The sequence below is a fragment of the Camelus ferus genome, chromosome 25 (genome assembly GCF_009834535.1).
Source record: "Camelus ferus isolate YT-003-E chromosome 25, BCGSAC_Cfer_1.0, whole genome shotgun sequence".
In the NCBI taxonomy this organism is placed as follows: Eukaryota; Metazoa; Chordata; class Mammalia; order Artiodactyla; family Camelidae; genus Camelus; species Camelus ferus.
In genome coordinates this window covers 19,419,668-19,437,857 of record NC_045720.1, presented here as the reverse complement: position 1 = coordinate 19,437,857, position 18,190 = coordinate 19,419,668, and the positions used below count along the sequence as shown (strand labels likewise).

General features: G+C 36.7%; 1 protein-coding gene across 6 annotated transcripts in view; it reads right to left on the bottom strand.

Moving 5' to 3' along the window:
• TRPS1 (transcriptional repressor GATA binding 1) overlaps window positions 1-18,190 on the bottom strand; it is a 240,334-nt gene that overhangs the window by 11,153 nt on the left and 210,991 nt on the right. The window lies entirely within an intron of this gene.

The following is an 18,190-nucleotide window of genomic DNA, read 5'->3' as shown; positions in this document are numbered from 1 at the left end:
AATTGTACTCTGATACATTTCAAATGGAAAGCTTTCTGCAGACATAATTTTGGCTTCAAGACTGGAACACTTTCTTGGCATTGAAAGGGCATTTGATTCATCGGGTGTTTCACAATGTATCACTAAAAAGACCTGGTGAGCAGCCAGTTCCCTATAGGGTAATTTTTCCATCCAGACGCAACTGCTATCAGAGGCCCTCGTCAGCTAAACTAATTATGATCTTGCAATTGCTGATGCCTGCGCGCTCTAACATTCGACATCCTCCATTAATCATCAATACAAGGAAAATGAATGAAACGTAAAGAAATGAGGGCTGGTAAGCTGCACAGCCATAAAAATCTGAAATGAGAGCAATAATTTAACAAGATCGGGGGAATGTTTTTAGTGAGCACAAAGTCAGGCTAACAATTGCCCTTTTCAACCAAGAACACAATTTCATTAGTGTAGCAGGTTGGGCTACTTTGAGGTGATGTAATAAAAGCTAGATTTTTCACAAAGATAATCTTTGGGTCCCCCTCCCCTCAAAGCAGGACCAGGAACGTGTCATACATTTCTCAGTCTCCGTAAGAGCGACACCAAATGCTGGGTGTCGGTCCTCAAAGTCCCAATCGGGACCCACTGCAAAAGTCCAGACAGCTGTTTCCCTCAAATCAAGGAACTATTAGAGGGTGTGTTTATCAAACACTTTGGGGCCCCCTTTATCCGAGGTGAGCCGGGGAGCCTAGTTTGGGTATAATTGTGAAACTTCCCTGGGGCCATGCTGTCTTTTTCCTCCATCTAAATAACACGTTTGGCAAATAAACACCAATTTGATCCACATAAAGGCAATGGAAATGTCCATTTGGAAACTAACCCGCATATATGGCTGAGGCTCAAATCTGGATGTGTAACCATTCACTCCAGCCTGCTTTTCTTTCCTTACGCCCTGGGTGCTTGACACAGCATGCCAAAGTGGGTGTAATCCTGGTTTCAGAGAATGCTTCAATCCTTGCACAATTTTGTGCTTAATTCTCTTGCAAAGAAAATGCCCTTCATTAGTTAGAGGGAAAATCCTGAAATTACAGCACTGGTTTCCACAGGCATATCTTGCTTTAAGCAGCATTTAGGCTCCCACAAAGGCTGGTATCTTTTAGGTAAATCATACCTTATTTTAAAAATACCAGGAGCACTTTGGATTCACTTATCCAGAGTCAGTATGGCATGGGGGTTAATAATCAGACTTAGGAGTCAGACAACTTGTATTCAAAACATGTCTCTGCGTTTTGCTTGGTATGACTTTGGGCAAGTTACTTAACCTGGCAAAGCTTAAATTTCCTCATCTTTAAAGTGTAAGCTGCTGTGAGTATTAATGCGGCAAATGGATGCGATTTAGAACAATGCCAGGGATGGAGTAAACAGTCAAAATAGCTACCTATCAAGGGGATTCAACTGTATGTCTTTTGTAAGAGAAAAATATTTTGTCAGTTTCATTTTTATCTCCTTAATCTACTTATTGTACATTTTAGATATTCTCAAAGCATACAGTTGGATATTATCAAATGCATTTCATTTGTGTCAATCTTATCAAATATGAGAATGGAAAGTTGAGTCAGAGTGAAATATCTAGGTGTTCACACCTAGAATTCAATAGAAGCGTGCTTGTGTGGGGGTGGAGAGGGGGAGGAAGGTGAGAAATATTTCACACATTGTGTTCCTTCCCATCTGAACAAATTTATCACTTGGTAAGCCCTGTAGAACTTTATGTTGGGGGCACTAGGGATTTCTGGAAGCAGCAGAGAAGGTGGGAGAATGTCCTTAGCTGTGTGACTGCAGAATTGTGGACTGTACCACATCTTTCTAAACCACGACACGGATGACAGCCTGACCTCAGGGGGAGTCACACCTTGTGTATAACGTAGCCTGGTTGGACAGAGTAAGGCATTTCTTTTCAAGTCACCAACATCCTTAGCTCAATCAAGTGCAGAGAAGTGGTCTGTTGTCAAAGAAGGCATAGTAAAAATCTCTCCTACCCCATTTTTCAAAAAAAGGCTAGTTAAACAGAAAGAAAGGCACTAAAGATCTGATTTCATTTGCAGACCATCAGGCATGATCAAGTTTTAAAATATTTTGTCATTCTCTTTTATACGATGTTTGTTAAAGACAGGAAATATAGTCATCAAATATTCTAATAAGCACCTAGGACAGTGCTTTCTGTCTTGAGCAGCTGAGCATTAATGAAATTGAAAATGATCTCCCCTGCTATTATTTCTGTCATTAGCAGTCACTTCTGTTTTTGAAAAGAAAGTTTTTAAAAAGGATTCCTTTGAAATGTCTCCCATTTGGATTGACAAATTTATCTTCAGTTGGACAGAGATGGCTAATGGTGATGTAGAAGATAAAATCAAGAGAATGAATTTTCCAGTCCTACATTCCACACTGATTTTTGAGAAGCAGCTGAAGCCATGCACTTGCTAGGTCCTGAAGGTTCAAGGTCAGGTAGAACAAAGCTCCAGCTCTCCTGCAGAGACATCATTAGAGTCACGCATTGTGGACGGTTCTACACGTGTGTGTGCATGTTTAAATAATAAGATTGTCTCTCCTTTCCCTACAAGCTGTGTTTAAGAGTTAATAATAATTTGTATCTCCATGACTTTGTGCAGGATAGAGGAGAACTGAGTGATAAGGATAAGGACACTTCTAGGAGAAGACACGACAGGAATAAACAGCTAGTGGATAATAACACTGATGACACACCTGAGAGGCATACTGGGCATGGTTCTTACTCTCCTTTCAGGCTGAAGGAAAGCTGCACTCTTATAGAGCCAAAGCCATACACAGTCATAGCACCCTCCACCCCTGGCCTTCTCTAAGTGCACTCTCTACTTCTATGTGGTTTTCCATGGAGGGCAAGAGTGAAGGAAGGTCCGCCCCAAATCCCAGATCTACATGAGAGTCACATCCAGTGCAAATTTCTACAGAGGAAATCCTGGAATCAACAATTCAAGGAACTGACTGCTTTTAACTTCAAGTTTTAACAGTTTGCCCTCTAACTTTTAGGTCACATTTGTGTGGCCGCCATGTTACTTCTGTTGGCTGGTAATTTCCTGTATGAAAAAGGAAGGAGGGTGGTAGGAACAGTTAACTGCAAGGAATTCTGAGGCCAGCCCAATGATGGGCCCAGCAAAAGCTTTTCAATAACTGAGTATTGTCTGGACCACTTGTCTCCTTTCCACATTTCAAATGTACTATGACTGCCATATTGATTTTCACAACAACAATTTAGGCGATGAATTGAGACAATCATCCACACCAAGATTTGAAACAGACAGCGACACACCCATCTTTTAATAGAAGTACTCTTTCAATCCAATATAATTTTTCCTTTTCCTCCTGTACAGTGCACCAAGAAGTATAACCACTAAATAACCAACTGAAAAAAACAACAAAAAACAAAACTTTAGCCGTTAGGTTCACAGCTAACCACTGTAGGGTATCACTATCATTACATTTTCCCCAAAGCTTCTGATTCAAGTTTGGTTTTAGGGGGCTTAAATCCTCCGTTGGTTATAGATCCCTTTGCGTTGAGCCCTGACACGTGTGCTGGTAAACCCAGATGTTACTTTAGAAAAGAACAAGGATAAAAAACAAGTTTTAAATTGGTTTGGCTGTTTGTATTGCTTATTTTATTTTATTATTTGAAGATCTGCCAAAAACAAACATTGTAAGGTTTTCAAATATCGTTATTAACACAAAATGTACATAGAGTTCATTTGATTAATAAAACGTAAATATGACTGAATTATTCATTCAAGTGGCTTAACATTTGGGGACATGGGATATTCATCTTCAAGACAGTAAAAGTCCCCATTGGTGAAGTTATTTGTGCAGAAATGATCCTTTCTAATAGTTTTCTATGAATAAGAACCATACTGAAACCATGTAATTACATAACAAGCCTTGATAGACTGAGTACTTACTCACATTTTTTATGGTTTTATATCTTAGCCATTTTAAATCAATTCAATCTGAAATTTGATATACGTGCTGTGAGTCTGGATGTACCTCAAATATTTTTAACTCCTTCAGTTTCCATGTTTACTCGATTATATCAAGAATCCTTTGAGAACTTCATTCTAGGGAAATGTACAGATGGCTGTGATAGAATCTTCTGGTACAACTTTGCAGTAATAACATCTCAGTGGTAAATTCAATTCAGTTCAGTTCTGGGAATAGTTATTAAATGTCCACCATGTGCCTGGCACTGTGCTAGAAGCTGGAGTTACAGTGATCTATACGACAGACATGGTCTGTAATCTCTCAATTTCCAGGAGAATCTTCTAAAAACATATACTAAGTGTGGAGTTAACTTGATACAAACTGAGATTGTTCATGAATACTGACAGTTTAATTCAGGTAAATTGTATGGAAACATTTCTGAAGAAATCAAAGTATTTCCCATGAATGAATCTCATTTAAAGGCTGAAAGTTATCTAACAATTAGAGGGCTTAATCTCTGTGCTCCTCTATAAAAATGTGTAATAGTCTGGTCATTTTAGAAACAAGACACTTGTTTATTGTCCTATCAGTAACACTGCCCTATTAACTTCCAAAAGAGTTGCTATAAACTAAATAATGTGTTCAAGACTGTCATATACAATAGACATTCAATAACTGTTGAATACATTATAAATATTATTTTAGTCTTTATCTCTATTATTCACCACTAAGAGACATAGAAGGCCACTCTCTCCCACTTCCCCTGTTAAAGAATTAACTGACACACCAGAAGAATATGAAGAATACAGCACCCAAAACCAGTTAAAATAGATGGTGGCTTGCAATGAACACCTTTAAATTAATCATCAGAATTTTATCAGAAGCACGGGCTGGTCAATATTTTAGCAAGAGCCGGGAAAGAGCTCTGCCAACAAAAAGCAATAGGTACCAATACCCTGGCTGACTTTTGTTCCAAGTAAAATTGTAAAGAATCAGTTGAAATGGGCTGTACAGCACGTCAATGCCTGCTTTAAAACAACCCTCTATGCCCTCAGATTTCTTGCCAAAAAACTGAAGAGATTCTACAAGGTTCAGCCAAGCACCCATCTTATAATCACCTATCTCAGAGTTTGGAAACAAAACCTGTTTACCCTGCTTATTAAATTCACTTCCTCACCACATCAGCAATGATAATGGAGACCAGTGTAAACTGACATCCTTGGCTAGGAGCAATGGAACAACTTCTGTTCCAGAACATGAGGCAGTACACACTCCAGTAATCAGACGTTGTGCCCAGGTACAAATGTGCCTAAGACTTTTCCAGGGACATGTCACCACGCGGGAGCTGCTCAATACATCAGGACACGCTAGTGTGCTAAAAGCACATTAGCTCTGTTTCTTCTGAGGTGCAGTTGGTGACTCGTGGAGTGGAAGAGCAGAAAAATTAAAGGTCCCCAAATAAACCCCACACTGTAAATTTATTCTGGTAGATCCTTCAAATCTTCAGATTTTGGGAACTTATCACACAGATATATAACCCATTACGTAGTTCTGAAGGACCCCCACCTCCGTCCTTTGACTTACCCCACATTTGGTAAATTAGCAAACCAAACACCTAATGTCATACACAAATTACCTAACGGACTAGGAGAAGAAAAACCCAGATCTTTGGAGTTCTCATCCACGCTGTTTCTGTAATAATGTTCTGCCTTGAGAGCAATATAGATTTGGACAGCTGAAAATCTGGTTGAAAATTTATGTCTACACTGTCTTTTTTCATTCAAAGTGAAAGTCATTACTGTCAAGAGAACTACTCAAGTCTCTCACTGCTTCTATTTCTGCCGCCACAGATCCATTTTCACCTTTCCTTCAGTTACAACAGTGGTCGGAACGCTGTTCTACAGGGGCTTCTTCTAAGCTAGTGCCAAAATCTGACACTGAAAAGGGAACAAAAAAAGGGGGGTGCCTTTTGGAGGCACAATTAAAAAACTTCAGCGCCTCTTAAGGAAACTTCAGCAGGAGAATTCAAGAACTGATTCTGCTTTAATAAATATACTGCAAATTTTATTTAAATAGTATCTTTAGCAAACACATTTATTATGGGAATTATTCACATGATAGAAAATAAAAATCTTGGTGATGGGGACAGTTCTAGAAAATACCTTAAGTTCTAAGCTATTTTTTGCATTATCTATATAGGATTGGCTTTATGACAGATAATGATGAAGATGATGGTCATTTTGAAAGAAACAGAAAATAACAGATAATAATCAGTCATTCTTTTTGTATTAGCTAACAGATAATAACTGTTCTATGAAGTGTTACTATCCTCAAAGCATTTACATATATATCAATGGTTCCTAAATTCTTAGAGGAGTCATAAACTCTTTTGATAAAATTTATGACACTCTCCCCAGAAAATAAAGAAAAAAATGTAAGACATTCTACAAATAACTTCAGGCTGTTCAAAAGAATGTCCTTCACAAAATGTATCCAAAAATTTCACGTGGATCTGCGTGTCCATGGATGCCAAGGTTAAGAGCTCCTGACATTTATTACCTCAGTTTAGATTCAAAATGAATTACTAGGGATTAATATTTTCTCACTTTATTGATGAGGTAAAACACTGAGAAAGGGCCTTTGACTTATCTGGTGTCAAAAATACATCCGAGGCTCTAAATCTAGGCAAAAACACATGACTTTTTCTAAAGACCATTTTTGAATCAATTATCTGGTAGAATTCTTGTGTTTGACTACCTTTTGTCCCTTCTTTGATAGTCCCCATTATGTACCCAATATTTATCAAGTACTTATTATCTGTAGGGTAATATACGATAGGCTTAGTTTTATGATCTGACATCTTCAAAACAATCTTAAGAGGTATTATTATTATTACTACAGTTATTATTATTCTATCCTCTTTACAGACGAGACAACTGAGGCTTAGAAACATTTGTCAACTGCTAAATAGTAGGGCTAAGAGACAAACCCAGGGCTCCCTCACTTTAGGCCACCATTTTTAACCATGTATCAGTCCCTCTTACTTAAAAAGTGGGTGATTGGTGAATTTTTACCAAAAACACTTCACCACAGCTTGGCTTTGAAGAAGCCTTATCTCTTCAAACCACCCTAAAACAGCTGATCAAAATTATGCAAGGTCTGAGGTACCCGAAAGAAATGAATCATCCTTGATCAGATATGGCAACGATCTGCTTTGAGGTTGAGAGAGACAGGCATAGCCAGAGGAACGCAGCATTCAGCGGATGGAGAGGCAAGGGTAGGGAAGGGAGGCTGGTGCAGGGCACAGGTTTTGATCCTACTGTCTCAAAAAATAAAAATAAAAAATGTGTGTGAAAAAAGTCTCTGCTTAAATGCAGAAACTAGTGCATTGACTTAGCCCGTAAAATGCCAGCATGGAAAGGCGGCTATGAACTAGGATCTCTTTTGCATTCGCCGTAGCTAGAGATGGGGCAGGAAAAATAGAGCTGAGGTTTTTGACAAGTTCTGTAAACACACATGGTCAGGTAACAGTTTACTAGATTTACTTTATATATTTATACGTTCCTTGGCAGAGACCTTTGCAATGTGTGGAATCCTCGTTATTCAAGGTAAAATATTGCCAATTCTGAAAAATGAGGTCATTTTACCAAAATCCTCAGATCTGAATAATATGAAAATATTTATAATTATTTTCCCTTAAACATTTCCCCCATTATTAGATATAAAAGTAATATGTTTTTCATCGACCTAAGGAGTTGACTCTGATACTTTTCATATGTGATATAGTTTCCATTTTGTTACATAACAGCAAAAACCAGAATATTCTTAACTCTATAAAAGTGTTTTACAGGCTATTGAGTTGAAATCAGATGTTAAAACATAGCATGTAGATTGCTCAGTTGAAAGATGGTAATTGCTGCTTATTTCCACTTCAACAACAATAAAAAAAAAACTTATGGAAATGTAGTTAAATATACTGAAGTTAGAAACAGTTAAGAATTATATTAAAAATCTGCAAATGTATTGAGATATCCTGATATCAAATAAGCAATTTGAACTAAATAACTAAAACTTGACAAGACTACACTGGTAATACTTCTTGTTATCGTTTCATCCTCTATGACTTTTAAATACACAAGGAGGGGAAGAAAAAAATCCCTAAGGGAAATAAACCTAAACTTCATTTAATTTTTGATTCCATAAATAATCCTTTTAAAAATGTTATCTCATTTGTATTCAATTTTGTATTTCCTCAGGACCCATAAAATCCAGTATTCAAATACACCTTTCGAAGAGTTAAAATGAGTACCTAGTATTTATTATATGTCATTGTTCAAATGGAAGATGTGTCTTTAAATAAGACTTCTGTGATCACTCTAGGTAAAAAAACCCAACACTGAGTAGATAGATAATTTCATTATAGAGGTTCCAGGGCAGACAGGGAAATCTAAGCTGATTTTTAAAGTTTGAATGACATTATTTTAAAAAGACAACTTGAAATTATGCATTTCCTTAACAACAATGATGTCATTTTGTAGCAACTGAAATCTTTCATGGGAAAACTGCTTCTTCAATAACTCACAGAGTCAATTACCCAGGAAAGCCCTGTAATCGGGCTGTCCTTCTGTCGCCCCCCTGGCCTCCAGCCCCACCGTCCAACAGCTCACGTCCACGACTTCCTTTTCCATTACCAACTTGTCTGCAGTACCATCTGTAAAAACGAACACATACCTTGCGCTGCTCGTTTCTGCTTTTGCACGTCCATTAGTGGGACTGGCTGCAGCTGCTCAAGAAGAAAGCAATGATTGTCTTTGCTTTTATACAGATGTACTGTTCCCCCTCCAGTACTCCCATATCAGCACGAGGCAATACATCGTCTTGGGGAGGGAGCTGCACTTAATAACCTGGACTCGGACCCGGTCCTCTGTGCGATCTGGAGTTTGTTAATCACACCGTATCCCGTACCAAAGCAAGGACTCATGGCATCAAACACTCTCTCTAGAGACGACCCCTCAGTCATTCCTACCAAAAGGAACAGCTAAAATCACTTCATTCTTTGACATTTTGTACACCGAGCAGAATATCAGAAACCCAGTACTGAGGCCTGGCTGTACGTCCTGAGACATAAACCTCCTGGTGAGTGAGATTTTATTTCATGAGAAGGGCTCTGAAAATATAACACAGCAATGAACGTTCCTGAAACTTTATTTCTCCTCCCTCATGTTTATATTCTTTTTCTGTTGGCATTATTTTTTTTTCCTGGATGAACATTGTTAAATGGTCCACAATCTCTGTGGGAGATGCAAGAAATTCCAAATTTTTAAAGTGATTTGCCTACAAGATAGAACATTTCCCCCTATTGTGGAGTAATAGGAATTAAAAAAAAAAAGGAAAAGACCATCAATTACCAAGCTCTTAAAATAGTTGAAAAAAAAGATTCATAGAGAAGCTGAAATTTAAACCACACAAAAGAAAAAAAGAGATCCTCAAAACGGTTGTTTTCAAGTGCTAGTCCACATTTATAAATTTACCCCAAGTATATCAAAGCTACTCTTCTTCATAAGGGGTACTTTGTTGTTTCAGTGTATAAGCTTAGCTTTTGAAACATTTGAATGCCGATTCTGCCTTTGATTTTCATGTATTAAATTGTCTTAAACCGTCAAATAGCTCTGCTTTCTTAGCTTTTAGGTATCTGGGAGCTAGTACCGGATTCTAATTATTTACATATTCAAGTCACTCCCAGTGGGCTGGGGGCTTTTGAAGGAAGCCCCTATTTTTCTTTTAATCTTTTATTTTTTTTAATTATCAGTGCATTGCACATAGTAGGCATTTAACTAATGATAGCTTAATTGACTTGACCTCTATTGGAAGAGAATATATTCCTAACTTTAATAAACAATCTGTTAAAAATGTGTGTGCACATGTGTACATACACACACATGCTGTGATCAAAGTGTTATCACTTTAAATGCAGCTGTATCCATGAAATATAAATGGTAGTCATTATGACAGAAAATAGGACTCAGACTGAAAACCGTTTCACTTTTGTGAAACAAAAAGGAAAACTAATAAATTCTACATCATATTTAGATGATATATTAGGAATGAGCTTTGCCTGCTTGAGCTTCTGAGCAATTTTCAGAACTAGAGGAAGTGGCATATCTTGGTGTATTTGTGTATACGTGTATATGTATATGTATACACGTATACACACATACACAGATATGTGTGCATATACATACACAAATGAATCCACTAAAACATTTTCAGCACGAACACAGGGTGAAATGTCACTAGTTGCTTTTATTTTCATTAAAGCAATATAGTATTTTACAAGTGAAACTAAAATACCAATGATGTTAGATTAAAGAGAAAAAATTCCATGAGTTTCCTGGAGAGTTGAAAATACATATAATTAACTGCTTGTACAAAAGACTATGAAAAAAATGAAGCAATAAGAGTACCTAGAAGAGTGTCTTACATGTCAGCTTAACAATTACTGATTTTAATAGGTGGAAAACAAGACTTCAATATTTTGTGATTTATTTTTATTGCTATGTTAGAGTTCTCTTAACTCACGGACACATTCAATGAACATAAATGTGACTATGTGTGAGAGAACACTGAATGCTGTGCTTAACATGCAACAGACACTCAGTGAGCATTAATACTCCTTTTTCTCTTAATTTTAGAAGATACTGAGTAACAACAAATACTAGATTTTGGAAAATACTGAATAACTTAATCAGCTTGGGACATGTATATCTACCCATATGTAGCTCACCATCTATAGCTACATAATTTATGTACATATGTGCAAAATGTATACAAAGGATATCATGTTTATTTTTACCACATGAAAATAAGTATGAATAGTGATCCTAGAACTCTCACATATAGGTGACTGTCTTAAAGAAACTTTATCACATTAATCATGCATTAAAAATATAAATATCTTTCCTCTCTTCTCTCTCTTATTCTTTCTTTTTTGATCTTTAAGGATTTCATTAAATAATCCAGTTTGGTGGTGACTTATTCACTTACACCAGTTTCATGAATCTATCAAAGATACATACTTCTCATCCTAAGAGCTAGGTGGAGAGCTCACTGGCTTTTGGAATTTCCCAGAACATAGGCACCGTAGGTCAAGTTCCTTTATGCATACTACTCATTCTAGCCGCAGGAGGTTTTTTTCATTTCATACGGTGTGATCTCATGGATTGTATCCATTATCAGAAATTATGACAATAGATATTTAATTCATAGATTACAAAAAGTTGATTCACTTAGATTTATATAGATCAAGACTTAGAAATCTTTGTGCAAGAACTAATTTAGGATAGATTTATATCCATACAGAACCATTTGGAATTTTGATCTTCTATTTTATGTATACATATAAAATATATATAATACATTGTGTATATGGAATATATTCACACGTATACAAACATACATTTAAAATATGTACATTTTAGAAAACACACACACATTTCTTTTAAGAAAACGTGGCTTCAACGTCCTTTAGTTTAATAATTTAAAAAATTCAGGGACTGATGATTTTGTATTTTAAAGTGTGTGTTTTTAAAAATTTGGGATTTCAAAATTGTAGAATAGATAAACAAGATTATACTGTATAGCACAGGGAAATATACACAAGATCTTATGGTAGCTCACAGAGAAAAAAATGTGACAATGAATATGTATATGTCCATGTATAACTGAAAAATTGTGCTCTACACTGGAATTTGACACAGCATTATAAAATGACTATAAATCAATAAAAATGTTAAAAATAACATTAAAAAAACAAACAATAACAACAACAACAAAAAATTAGAAAGTTATCCTTCTTTCCTAAGTTAAAGGGTTATTATAACTGGGTAGAAGAGAAAATATCTCATTGATGAAAATGTATAATGGAAGAATTAATAAATCAATAAAACTTAAGAAGCCAGCATGTAGAATTTTATGAGGAATTAATAATTTCTGTATGATTTTAAAAAACCTGTAGATATTACATGCTCCAAAAGGTTATGTACTCTCTGAAGGAAAAGTGGATAGATCTGACTAATGTCATCTCTCTTTTTCTATCTATTTTCCAAGGTTTTATTATTTTATTAATTGTTATTTATTATTTTACATATATGTACATACACACATATTTATGTATATACTTAGTATTATATATATATACTTAGTTGCCCATGTGTCTATTTTTTTGGAAAATAAAAATGGAAATAACCACCTTCCTTTAAATTCATCCCAAATGAAAGCAATAATTCAAAGATTAACAAAATGGACTGACTGGTACCAGACTAAAATTCAAAGCAACTCATAGTTACAAAAAGAAAGAGGTAAAGAAAAGTGTGCCTTAAACATAAAAGTCCTAACTTTTAAAGAAGAAAATCACCATTAGCAGAGGTTTAGCTAATTAGTCAATCTAATACAAGGCTTTTACGTTTGTAGGTTTACAAATTTCAGAAAATGACCAAATTATTCCACTTATATCATTAACTTGACCCCTTCTAGGATTTGACCTTCCTAATAGATTTATTTTATAAGACATGACATCTTGAACAGCTGTGCTATTCTTCCTTGAACTTGACTTTTTTTTTTTAAAGCATGAAAATAGACTGATTTACTAAGGCATGAGTATTCTTTGGTAACAGTGGGGGAAGGGAAGGATGAGAAATGGAAAAATAACGTGAGCTCCTATCCGAGCAAGTCATTTTGAAACTTAAAGAACACTACAGTATTACAAGCACCTGTGGCCAGTTAAAGACATGATGTAGAAAGAATTTGAAAATATCACAATGAATTGAGTTCATTAATAGAAGGAGGTGTGATTATTAAAATGGAGAAGCAATTCCTTTGAATGTTCTGATCTTCAAAACCCCCACCACTGAATGTACACTGCTGTATGCTCCTTGCAAATTGTAATATGCTTAAAGTTGTTAGGAAGGCTCTCTGCAGGTTTTTACTTTTTAAAAGTAAATATAAATCAGGATTAAGTTAGACAATTTCAGGGAAATTCTTTTCCTAAATTCCTTACAGGGCAAATAATTTGCAAGCACATTGGGAACTTTAATCTAGGCTAAAAATACCTCTAGACAGATATATTTAACGTAACGACTAAATCGTTTGATTTAACTGGAATACTAGCTTAGAATTCTCTTAATGATAAAAAAGCAACACCAGATTTATGGAAGAAATATGAAGGGGCAAAACAGATGTTTAATAATCATGCTTCTATCCTTACTTGATTCTGTGTCAAGTTTAATCTTGCAGTTACGTTTAAGTGTAATTTTCTACCTTGGACTCCACATGGCATCTTAACTTAAATTCTAGAAAGTACCTCAGATAAATAATAAATTGTTGCACAGTCCTAAAAGCATCTATGAAAGCTATTTTTAATTTCAAGTACATTTTGAATAGGTTAATTATCTGTTTATCTGATTACTGCTTCCGATATGCCCGCCATTGCCTGGTACAACCCAAAGCGCACTGTTCTTTTTACAAAAGGTGGAGGCATTTGAGAGAGGGGGAAAAAAAAATCAGACAACTCTGTTTCCAGTGTCTCAGGGATAATTGTTACCTTTCTTCTTTTCAACTTTAAAAGAAAGCAGTTTTGCTCAGGGCAGCTGTTTAAGGCTCATGCTGTCAGAATCTTTTCAACTTGAGTAGATTTAGGATTATTTTAAAATGATTATTATATCACTCTAAGCCTTCCATTGCTGTTAATGCATAGAAGGAAGCATGCATAAAAATATACATACATAGCATGGTATTAAGTCATGATATATGTGTTCTCACTCACTGCTGTATGTATATACCTACACATATTCTCCGTGGGTGATTCTGAATAGTTTATTCTGAGTTAAGGAAAAAAAATTTAGACAAATCTGTGATAGGAATGCAATATTGATAGTCTAAGATATTATCACATATAAATTATTACATATAAGATATTCTATATATAAATCACTAAAAGTTTTGGTCTTTTACCTATAGTTCTGAAATTCATATTTCAAAACAAATTCTGGAAAGAATATTCACTTACAGTAGAAGGGTTTCTGGAAGCTGATCCATTCTTTTACTTTATTTTACTATATATAATACGCTATTATAATACAATTCCTGAATATTAGCAGAGAGGTTTTGCTTTAATAGTCTAACAAAATAATTTACACCAGATTACTGTAACGTAGACATTTTGTTAAAAAAAATCTTTATCACTTTACCACAAAAATCATTATTTTGAAAATATATTTTTCAGCTTGTAGTTTAAATGATTGGATATGCTTCTATTATTAGCTACATATGTAATTTTTAACTTGGCAATATTGGTGTAATTTTCCATTAGAACTCCAAATAAAATTCATTTTGGTCCAAGCCATAAACATTGATTTCCTTCACCTTCCTTCTAAAGTCGATTTAGATTTTCCTTAACAACCAATGCATAGCCTTCTCCACCCCTTTATTTCTTTGGATATTTATCACCTGTTGAAATCTTCCTGGCTTGCAGAAGTCACAGACAGGAAAGGAAAAAAACTCACAACCTAAACGCCTGATATTTAATCAACAAAGGGAGGATCTTTCTCCTTTAGGAATTCGCTTCTCTGTCAAACCCTGCCTCCTCTCCTCTTTTAGGAACAGAAAGGGAAACTCAGCTTCCCGCAAAATCAAAAACCTCAGGTCACTGTGACAGATTGATGAGCCTGAGGAACGTGTTGTTATTTACTAGTTCGTTATAGATTATCTGTCTCTTAATTTAGCACACAACTGCTAGTCACTCAGCTATACAAAGATGACAAGGCCTCTGAATATAAACTCAAAATTCTACTTCCTAAGTTTCTCAGAGGTACGTAGCCATAAGATGCATTATGTTGGTTCTCTCAGCAATAGAAAAGTCGACTTTTCTGGAGAGTCAATTTCATTTCTGGAAGAAGGCAGAATTTGTTCAGAGGAAAAGCTGATGAGTAAGATGGCGGAAGCACCTTGGTAGCAGCCAAGGGCGATAGGAAAGCTAAGACCAACCCGTATGGCCTAGGCACTAACCAATCAAGAATCAGACCCAGCCCTGGTTGTCGTGCAGGAGCGGAATTCGGGGGACCCAGCACGAGGCCAGGTGCTCCGCCTTCATTACTGGATGGAGGCAGTGCCCAGAGAGTGCTCTGGGAGGAGCTGGGATACCCGGCCTATCAGGGCCCCTCAGCTCAGGGGACACAGGCTGAGGCTCGTCATTCAGGACTGAAGTGTTCTGACAACGTTGACTATTAGTCCCAGTGGGTGACACTTCAGTAGAAATCAGATGTAACTAGTAAGTCACTGGTGTGATCCTACGGCTCAAAAAACTGGTGCTGGTCATTATTCTAAAGACTTACAACAATGTTTTCTCCAAAGTCAGCAAAGCCTGAATAAATTGGCAGCTTCCTCAGGTGGTGGTTTTGAACGTCTCCACTCACTTGGTGTAAGTTCTGGTATGTTTATTTATAAACGTCTTCTTACTTTAAATTATCACCTCGTGTAAGAAAAGTTCAGTGCCTTTGAAGTGTTTATAATTTTGAGGGGAGGGAAGGAAAATAGACACAAAGCAATTAAGAGAACGGTGAAAGAAAGGAGACATGTCTCAACCCTAAGGCTTTTAGGATTCCTATGCTTCTAAATGCTACAACCAATGAGAAATGGGAAACGCACACACGCTCAGCTAAGACGTCCCATGCAAGTAGGTGGTGGACTTGAATAAGCTCTTAATCGTTACACCTCACTGTACCTTTTCGTTTCTTTCAGTTGTTTGTGGCAGAAAACACAACCCAAACCAGATCAATACGAAGATAAGTCTTCTAACTCATGCAGCCGAAAAACCGGGAAAAATCCTGACTTTAGGCATGGTTTAACCAGGATTTAAATGATACCATGAGAGCATAATTTCTGTCCTTCTTTGGGATATACTTCCTCTGTGTTGACTACAGTCTTACTCACATAAACCTTGTTGCTGGATGGTAACGTGGCTGTTGCACATCTCAGCTGAACAAGTAAGGGGGAAACACAGAGTCTGCTTTCCTGACAGCTCAACCGGTGTCCTCAAGGAGGGCTACGATGGCCAAACTCGGGTCATGTCCCTGTCCCACTACAGCCGGGTGGGACACAGGGTGGAATGCCTGGGCTGGTTTATTAGGTCTGGAGCCGTTTCTCTAATGTGAGTTACAGAGCACCTGGTGATCTTATCAAAACGCAGATTTTTTTGTTGAGTAGGTCTGAGATGGGACCTGAGACTCTAATAAGCTTCCTGTCTGAGTAACGTGGATCTAAGCACACACCTGAGCCCTGCATCTGGGGCAAAGCCAGTTCCATATGAACTACATGAAATAAAAGTGAGGGCAGTGTGGGTTCTGGAAAGAGAATTAAGGCCTGTTACCAGAAATACGGAATTAAACATGGGTTAGAAAATTAAAAAAAGATAAAACAACACATTTCTTCTGTAAATACACACACACACACACACAAATATGAACACACAATCTTCTGCATGTTATTCACCCAGACGAGAAGACTTTTAGTAAGCAGAGCATCTGTGCTTAAGTAGAGACAGCACTGATCACATCTGAGTAGTCTATCCATGTCAGCTAGTATTTCCTTTGGTATGAATAATCCTTGAAAGAGTTCGTCATTATCCACACTTCTCATGTAACTGTTTTGACAAGATAGATCCATGCCATTTGTTTCTTTTTCTACAAAAGCCACACTATGAGGAAACAGCTCTATAACACCGAAGAATCTAATTTTAGAAGAACTTGGCAAAACGCCGTCGGCACAAAAAGCAAAGGTACCTTCATGACAGGTGCCGTGATCAACTGTTTGAGATTCAATCAACACCATTTCCTTAGTTCACAAGGAATACACAGGATACGTGTGGAAGGTTCACAATAAAAGCCCTTGTGGACAGCTCACCTGAGAACTCTCCTGAAGGTTTATCTGCACTTGAAAGACCAAAAGATCTTTTCAAGTGTCACAATGATGACAAAGGTGGCATCAGATTTTTTTCAGAATGCATGTATTTACTATCCTGTGTCAAATATCAAAAAGTATTTAATGGATTGATAACTTTTCCCATTGGCACATATGTCAACAAAATAAATAACTGATGAAAGTGTCAACCGTATCTTTCAGAAAAACTGATAACTCCATGAACAAGAAGAAAGGCTCACCCTCTTTCATATGAAGTATCTAAATGCGCTGGGAAAAATACATACCTCTTCTGGTACCAGCTCATACTAACTGTAAATATTAGATTCGCTACTATCAGTGTCAACTTTTGGTCTCTTCACATCCGAAAGGTGTTGGCATACTCTTTGGTTTGAATTCTCCATAACTGGGCAAGTCTCTGGTTTGTCTGGGCTATAATTCAGAGCTAAGGAGAGCATGGGGCTACTTTCTATATTCTTTCTAAGGTAAAGAAGAGCTGTGAGTTCTGTTTTCCCCTCTGAACTGAAAGCATCTTAAAATCTAGCAAGTGAATTTCATAAGTGTTTCATGAGGGTATTAAGGCTAAAATACCAAAACATGGCACATTTTTTTCTACATCTAAATGGAAGCAAACCAATACCATCCAAAAGATACTCAAGAGTTTAGGAGATAGGAAACAGTGCAAAGCTCATCTACAGCTAAAAGCATTGAAATCTATCACGAGGAAGTCTTACACGCACAGGATGGCATAAGCACCAAGGCCATGGCACACTCAATGCAATAATCAGGTGATAGTTACCTATAATTCATTTACTCATTCATTAATATTTAATACCATTGATTGAGGATCTGCCTTTTGCCCAGAGCCATGCTGGACACAGAGCTGTCAAAGACATGATGCATGGACTCAAGTTGCTCATGAGCTATTAGGGAAGCCATATAAGCAAAGATGCGCTAAGTTCTCAATCTAATGAAGCTATTTACTAGGTTCTGACTCAGGAAAAAAAAAAAAAAAAAAGCAAGTGGCCAACGGCTCTGAAGGGTCATGAATAAAACGCATGTAGAATATCTTGCACTGTGTCAGTTGCATAAAAGATGTTCAATGAATCAGTTTCTTCATTCCCTCTTTATATATTTATATAAAAGGGAGGGTAGAGAGTGTAAATAACAAATGATTCCCAAGGTCTCTTCTAGCACTAATAATCCAGGAATGGTTCATTCTTTGCCTCGATGATCTGAAGTAACC